This window comes from Papaver somniferum, chromosome 6, assembly GCF_003573695.1.
Source record: "Papaver somniferum cultivar HN1 chromosome 6, ASM357369v1, whole genome shotgun sequence".
NCBI classification, from domain to species: domain Eukaryota; kingdom Viridiplantae; phylum Streptophyta; class Magnoliopsida; order Ranunculales; family Papaveraceae; genus Papaver; species Papaver somniferum.
This window is the reverse complement of record NC_039363.1, coordinates 129,795,141-129,803,674: the sequence shown is the minus strand read 5'-3', so window position 1 is coordinate 129,803,674 and position 8,534 is coordinate 129,795,141. Positions and strand designations below refer to the sequence as shown.

General features: G+C 37.9%; 1 pseudogene; it reads left to right on the top strand.

The window, feature by feature from the left end:
• LOC113286177 lies at positions 1-1,317 on the top strand (annotated as a pseudogene).
• The last annotated feature ends 7,217 nt before the right edge of the window (positions 1,318-8,534 follow it).

The following is an 8,534-nucleotide window of genomic DNA, read 5'->3' as shown; positions in this document are numbered from 1 at the left end:
GTACGTTCAATAATTGATAGTGAGAAGAATCGTCAGTTTAACAGCTTGGAGCTCATTGCTTCAGAGAATTTTACATCTCGCGCAGTGATGGAAGCTGTGGGTTCTTGTCTCACAAACAAGTATTCAGAAGGGCTTCATGGTAAAAGGTAAAGATGGTGCTTAATGTTGTATTTTTTCCCTGTATTTGTATTGAAATGCATTTGATCATTTCATTCTGCAATGTAGGTACTATGGTGGCAATGAGTACATTGATGAGCTAGAGACACTTTGTCAACAAAGGGCTTTGGATGCATTTCACTTAGACCCAAAGAAATGGGAATTAATGTCCAACCTCTGTCTGGTTCTCCTGCTAACTTTGAAGTTTACACTGCACTTCTCAACCCACATGACCGTATTCTGGTAAGTTTAGGCCTCTTTCTCTTTCTATCCAATTTTTTGAAATCAGTTTTGAACCCCTAAGGGATGTAATCAACTCTCCTTTCAAAATATGGGGCTGTATTAATTTGTTCATGTAACTGGCACAGGGTCTGGATCTTCCTCATGGAGGTCACTTGTCACATGGATTTATGACTACTAAAAGACGGGTATCTGGGACTTCGATTTATTTTGAATCAATGCCCTACCGTCTTGATGAATCAATAGGTGTTGCTCTGCATTCTTATATTGTGTAATGACTATGTGGTCTATTGTTGTTCATTTATAATTCGTTTATAATTTGCATTCATTACCAAATTCACTTGCAGGCCTTATTGATTATGATATGCTTGAGAAAACTGCCACCCTCTTTCGACCAAAACTCATCATTGTTGGTGCTAGTGCTTATCCTCGTGATTTAGATTATCCTCGAATGATAAAGGTATACACATATCTTTTGATTGTCAACAATTGTGATTCTTAGTGATCAGAGAATCAGACTAGTTAACCCATTACGCACACCTAATTCTCTTTCCTGCTATCTTTCTTGAAGATTGCAGATTCTGTTGGGGCTTTTCTCATGATGGATATGGCTCACATAAGTGGTCTCGTTGTTGCATCTGTACTTGCCGACCCATTTGAATACAGTGATGTTGTAACAACCACCACTCACAAGGTACACCTAGTCCCATTCATGAAGTCTGCAAGACTGCAACTACTGACACCAACACAAGCAGTATTTGCTTTTATTGGTTTAGGTTCAAGGGTCATGTTGTTTACTATGTCTTCTGTTTCAATTTGCAGTCATTACGAGGTCCCAGAGGTGGCATGATTTTCTTCAAGAAAGATCCTGTTCTTTGGGTTGATATGGAATCTGCGATTAACAATGTTGTTTTCCCAGGGTTACAGGTAACTAAAATTGTAGCGGTTATTTGTGATTTATCATTGGTTCAACATTATAACATTTTTTAGGTTTGTTACAGTTGTTTTTCGTGTATGAATTGACAGTACATATATGGCGTACTGATACAAAACTCTTCTAATTTTGTTTTATTTGAAGTTTTTCCAATTTTTTTGGTTCGATCCATGAGTATGTATGTATAATACTAATAGGAAGTGCTATTTGCTGTGTTTTTTCTCCTTTTTTAGTCTTACCCTTCAGTACTTATGTGAAATATTGTAATATGTCTTTCGATTCTCTTATTTTTCATAGATCTGTCACCTGTTGTTGTCATACTGTTGATTTGTAGTTCATGAATCTTCAGTACATATATCGCATACTCATAGGAAGTGCTCCTTGTTATGTTTGATTCAGTACGTATATGAAATACTGAAATACATGCTCTTTGTTACGTTTGATTCAGTACTGGAATTGGATATGGAGATGATCTGGAGCTGCAGTTCAGAACTTATTGCAAGAAATGACAGATTTTGAATGATAGGAACATGAGTTGTTGTTGGTTCAGATTTGCAAGCTTGTGAAATCGGTGGTGGTCTTGATGAAGTTACAAATTGGTTGTGACGTGTGTTTGAAAGAAGGTGTGCTGCAAATGGATTTGGAGGAACATAGAATGTTGGGTTGCTACATTGTATGATCCTACAATGTATGTGATGTAATACGTTTTCTAATTTATTTATCATTGATTCTTACAGATTTTTACTCTACCTGGAAGCAGTGCAGCAAATATGTACTCGAATTTGTAAGCATTCAGATATATAATCGGATTTGTAAGCAGTACGATAGATATGTACTCAAATTTGTAAGAAGTGTAGCAAATATGTACTCGAATTTTTAAGCAGTGTACCAGATATGTACTCAAATTTGTAAGCAGTGTAGACACACACGTTTGGTAGTAATGGGCATTATGGACATTTCCATGTTTTAATTAATTTTGGACCTCCGGATATAAAAAAATTCCGGTTGGACCCTACTATAAATAACTATATGGGCCTAGGACCAAACAAGAAATTTACCTTTGGGCATACCTAAATCTTTCTAGGCATACAAAGCAATAGTCCTAACTTGGGTGATCTTATAAGGGGTACCCTATGGGTAGTTCAATTACCTATATGCCCTTAAATCTTTTAAATTATTACTCTATCCCTAACCCTAATACAAAAACCTATAATCAATAAACCTAAAATCAGTTTCATTCACCTTCTTCTTCCTCTCCACAGCAGCCGAACCCGTTCATCTTCTCCAAAAAAAAATTCATCGCATCATCGCCGAAATTTGATCGTCGATTCGTGAAAAGTTAATTGACGATTAAACTCATCTATATAATGGGTCGTCGTAAGCAAGTATCTCGTTCTAATCGATCAATTGAACAACCTGTTCGATTTAGAGAGTGAAGAAGAAACTGAAAATCAACCACAAATCCAACCGGAGGAAGAGATTGAAGAAGAACCAACTCCTGAAATGTGAATAAGAAGGTTAGTTCGACAAACCCATCTCGTATTTGATGTTTTTGGTTGGTATGATTGGTTTAATTCGTCAAAAACATGGTTTGTGCAGTGGTTACAGGGTTGGGTTCGGCGTAAAATCAAGTTTAGATTTGCGCCGAACTGTTCTTCAAACTCAACCCTGAAACTGCATATGAACGATTCAGCTTAAAATGCATATCAGTTTTGTGCCGAACCTAGTGACATAGAGCCTTGTATTTAGGATCGGCTTATTCGATGGCATTAGATTTGCGCAGAATTTGTGTTGTGGAAATTTCAAAAAATTTTACATGTGTATGGGATCGGCTTGTATGGTAGTACTAGTTTTGTGCCGAATAAATGTTGTTTCAATTTCATACGTTTTGCATGTGTATAGGATCGGCTCATATGGTAGTACTAGTTTTGCGCCGAATAAATGTTTGAATTCATATTTTTAGGTTCGGCTTATTCGATAGTATTGGTTGTGAGACGAACAAATGAGATCCGCTTATAAATAGTTTGTGGTATGAGCCGGACCACTCTCTGTGTAAGCTATTGAAAATTCTAAGACATGGTTCGGCTCATATGTGTTATTTCGGGTAAGCCGAGCCTTCTTATTTGTTGACAAGTTTTTGGCATTTGAAATCCATATTTCGTATAATTTGTATCCCTTTCTTGTTCGAAGTAGTCTTATAACTTTCATACTTGTGTCAGGACCGATGTAGCTAAAAAGAGGAAGAAGATGGAGGTAACACCTTCTACTTCTAAAACTCCCGATCCTCGAGGAGGAGGTAAGAAAAAATTGGGAGTGGGAGGTAGAGGAGGCATTTTAGAAGAAGAAGTTGAACAAGTAAGAGTTGAAAGACAAGAAGAATGAATAGCTGAAGATGAAGAACTAGAAGGAATAACTGGAGATGATAATCAAGAAGTTCATCAAGAAACACAACCCCAAGGAAAACCCAAGAAAGACAAGAAAGGTAAGAAGGTGGCAGAACCCGAGAAAGAGAAGGACGATGCTGATCGACGGATCACTGGTTTACACATTCCTGATGAAGATGACGTAATTACACCTCGATCAGATGGTTTGTCTCATGGTCTTCCGGAAGATGGAGGAAATGTGTTGATTGGTTATGTCGAATCTTGGGCGAAGAGAATTTATGAGACTCCTGATCACAACCGTGCAGTCCGAGTATTGAGACACCAGAGGGCAGCGGAATGGAAACTTTCTGAAGAGGTTCCCGAGGTGATTGCTTACGTACAAGCCAGTGCTTTATGAACATAAGGAATATGATAATGTGTCAACCTTTGCCTTTACCGAGCGCTTTTGTCCAGAAACTTACACATTTCAATTACCTTTTGGAGAGATGACAATCACCCCTGATGAGGCTAGAAAGATTACAGGCCTTAAAGCAAGGGGTAGAAGTGTGGATGCTGATTTTTATGACATGAATTGGGATGAGCTCTACAATTTGTTCGAGGAAAGTCTTGGTTGGGATTCAAACAAAACTGAGTTGGAGTTTTGTCGATACGTTAAAGATGTCAATTCCGTATTCACTTCCAATGGCAGAAATAAGAAGAATAAGAAGATCAAGCTGACTAACTTGAAAAAGGAGTTTGAGAACACAAAGCAGAGAGTAATGGATCCCGTCAAAGTGAAGCAAGCCGGAACTTCCTACTTGCTTTATACTCGTGGTAGAGGCATCTTTCCCGACACAACTGGAAACAAGGTAAATGCTAATTATCTCCAATTGGTAAAGAATATTGAAACTTGTAACAAGTAACAAGTATGCTTGGGGAACGGCTACGCTCGCTTACCTGATGGAACAACTTGCCACCGCGTCTAGGTTGACAAGTACAAACATCGGAGGGAACTTCATTTTGCTCCAGGTAACTTTTGGGAATTCAGAGTATGGTTCGACTTATAACCATAAAATCGTATAAGCCGAACTTGTAATTTTTTTGGTTCGGCTTGTAATACTTGATCCACATAAGCCGAACAGTTCTCTGAGTTTGCAAACTTTATTCTTACTTTGATGTTTCCAAGTAAAAATTGTTTATATCACTTCAATTACTTTGATTTTTGAATGTGGTTCTTTGGATGTAGGTGTGGATATATGACCATTTCGCAATTTTGAACTTGGCCAAATTATTTGAGAAGGATGTCGATTATGTTGATATAGAGCCAACTGCAGCACGGTACGAGTACGAGGACTCGAAGAAAAGGAACAAAAAACACTTGGTGGCAAGTTTGAGAGAGACATTAGACCTACTGGGTATTGATGATGTCACTTTTCAACCATATGAGAAGGAAGATGAAGTTGTTGAAGATGAGGATATGCCAGTAGGTATGTATCATGGGCCATTGTGGTATCCTGGTGGTTATGTTATATACGATCCTCGGCGAGTACTCCGTCAATTAGGATGCGTGCAAAAGGTTCCTTTGTTTGATGAGAAATTCAGGTTGTTACCAAAGAGTGGTACTGGAACTAAAAGCACCACTTCATCTTGGACCAAAGTATGATCCTGATCCCACCCTTGAGTTTTGGAATAACTTAGAAGATCACACATTAGATGCGTCCAAGTTAGCACCTTTACTTGATGATCCATGTGAAGAGGATCCGGGTTATATGGATTGGTATAACCAAATTTCTCATCCCTTCATTATCAATAAGAAAAGTCAAAAGGTAGCTGATAAGGGGAAGGCGAAGGCAATCAAGATCACCAACAAGTCTACTTCCGAAGATGTAATCAACGCTTTCAAGATAATTGTAAGAATGACTTCACTTTATACTATTTTCATATATTAGTTATGGTAAAAATGTCTTCAACCTCACGGTTATAAGTTGTTGACAAATGAAAAAATAGGTTGCCGCGGGTAGGGAGATGTTGAAAAAAATGAAGACCAAACTTGGTTGCAAAATACCAATGACCGTGGAAGAACAAAAATACCTCCACAAAAAGTGGGATGCAATCATCAACAAAGGAGAAGGAACCGAGGAACCCACACAAAAGCCTACCACTAAGAGGTCTCGACAAGTTGGTGAAGGTACAAACCAAGATGGTGCTACCGGCCAACCCGGTAATGATGCGTCGGAAGATGAAGACCAAGGTGGAAGAAGAGGTGGTCGTGCAACTAAGAAGAGGGGTCGTGGTTAAATGCCCTTTTATGTTTCCAAGTTCCTTTTAATGTTTTCTTAAGTTTTAAGTACACTTTTATGGAGTTGCAAACACCTTTGGTTTTAGGTGCTGAACTTTGTTTTTAATGGTGCTCGGATTGTGTTATGGACACCTTGAATTTCATGTTTTAACTCTGGTTCGGCGTATCCTGTAATGTTAGTTACGCGCCGAATCCTTTGTCCTTCAGGTTCGGCTTAGATCTTCAAACTCGTATAAGCCGAATCTGTAAGAAGTTTCAAAATTTGAAATTCTAGCCGTTACATAAACGGATTCGCCTTATGTTCAAACCTTCTTATGAGCCGAACATTGTCTATTTTTGAACAAAAATCTATGAACGACTCTTTTTTGAAATATATAGCCGCTGTAACCTGTATTATATATATAAGAATACATGGTTTTTCATAATCTTCAGAGAATATACTAAAAAAAAAATGGCACCCTCAACTCATGAGTTTACTTTAGAAGAAGATTTGTCTCTTTGCACTAATTACGTAGCATACTATCCAAAGAAGTGTGAAGAACGACGAGTGAAGGGATTGATGAAAATGTACTACTTGGTTAGAATTCATGAAGCTTCAGCACCGAAACGGGTAATCCTCACAACCGGGATAGTGAGGCCTTGTTTTTCCGAATTGGAACTATTAAAGAAAAGGTGAAAGACTTTATAGCTTTAGTTCGGATTGTGAGTCTATATCGTCTCAAGGGTGAAACAAACTCTGAGATTGAAGATCGAGCTCTAGAGGAATGGCGAAGATAGAAATGAAAGAATTTCGAATACAAAGATCACTACTACATTCTTAGAAGGTTTCTCATTACCCGTTTAGGATATTAGAAGAATTCGATTAGAAATTTATTGTAAGGCTATTATGTAACGGGTGTGTAATCCACATTTTTTATGAATTTGAAAAGTATATTTGGAATGATATAATATTTTTTGTGTTCATGAATCATGAAAGGTTCGGCTTATCCTGTAATTCCAGTTATGCGCCGAATGTTGAAATCCATTGTTCGGCTTTCTTAAAAAATATAATACAAATCGAACCTAGCCGAGTAACTCAGGTTTTTTTTTTGGTCAGGTTCGGCTTGCAGTGAAATAATATTATAAGCCGAACCTAACAAAAAAACTCTGGTTTTTTTTGTCAGGTTCGGCTTTCATCAAAATAATACTCTAAGCCGAACCTGACAGAAAAACTCTGGATTTTCATCACTCTGTCGGGTTCGGCTTTCCTTGAACTAAAGTTACAAGCCGAACCATCTCATGTGTTCATGGTTCCAGTTTCTAGAAAACAACACGTTCCATAACCAAAAAGTAAATCATTCAAGTATTTTGTTTTGATGGGTACATGTAATTGCAATTCTAGTCAAAATATCATCCTCATCATACACGAAAATAAAAAGATACAAAATACGCGGATAAATCCATGAATTTTTTTTATGGAGATCCTAAACGAATCTCATCCTCTTCACTGACCTCTTTCTCATCCTCTTCACTGATCTCATTCTCATCATCTTCACTGACCTCTTGCTTATCATCTTCATCCTCATCACTCGAAAACGTAATTACTTGTCCACTTGGAGGCTGCACATTCAAAGATATCCAAAGATCCATTTCCGTCGCATAATTTGCACACCAATCCATCGCAAAATTATTTTCAAATCTAGGCCAAAAGGCTGCACTCATCAAAGGTGATAATGGGCAAGCGGGTCTAAGTTTGAGGCCGATAAAATGACAATTTTGAACAAATCCAATAACAAGTCTTCTATCCTTTACACCTTCATTGCAAGGTTTTGTTGGAGGCGCGTAAGTAAAGATACTACATGTCCATGAGAAACAATGTACGACGCAATCGAATGTCTCCGCTATTAAAAACCCACAAATGGGAATTGACATCCAATGTTCTTCGGTAATGATAAAATCCCCATGCAAACGACGTTCGAATGCAATGTACTCCGCTGCCACCCCTGCATATCCTCTTGCACCTGTTCTCATCATTGTCTTATAGAAATCTTTGTTTTTAAGTAGGGTTTGTAACATTCGTTGTCGAATATAGTTAACTTCATTTTCAGGGGGCACGAGATTGTTCTCTTCCTTAAAAGGACCAAGTTGTTCAGCCGTGACGTGATATCCACAATTTTCATCACCTTGCACGTCGTCCATTGCTACAATATGCTCATGAATTACTGGCGATAGATTTTCCAACTAGTTATCGTATATAAAATTGATAGGCCTCAAATACTTACCAGACTTATCTCTTCTAGGTCCTCTCATCCTACCAATTTCATGTACGGTCCTTTTATCCTTTATCTTAGTTTGTAAAGGATACATCTTAGCCTTCCTCTTGACATCCTCATTAATATCCTTTGCTTGTGCCGAATAATCATTATTATTCACCTCTTTGTTACTTGTTTCGGCTTTTTGAATACTTGGACGACCTCGTTTTTTTGGAACTTTGACTTCTTCCTCCTTCATCAACTTCTCAATTTTCTTTTTTGCCTTTTCAATCCTTGCATCATGGTAGTCA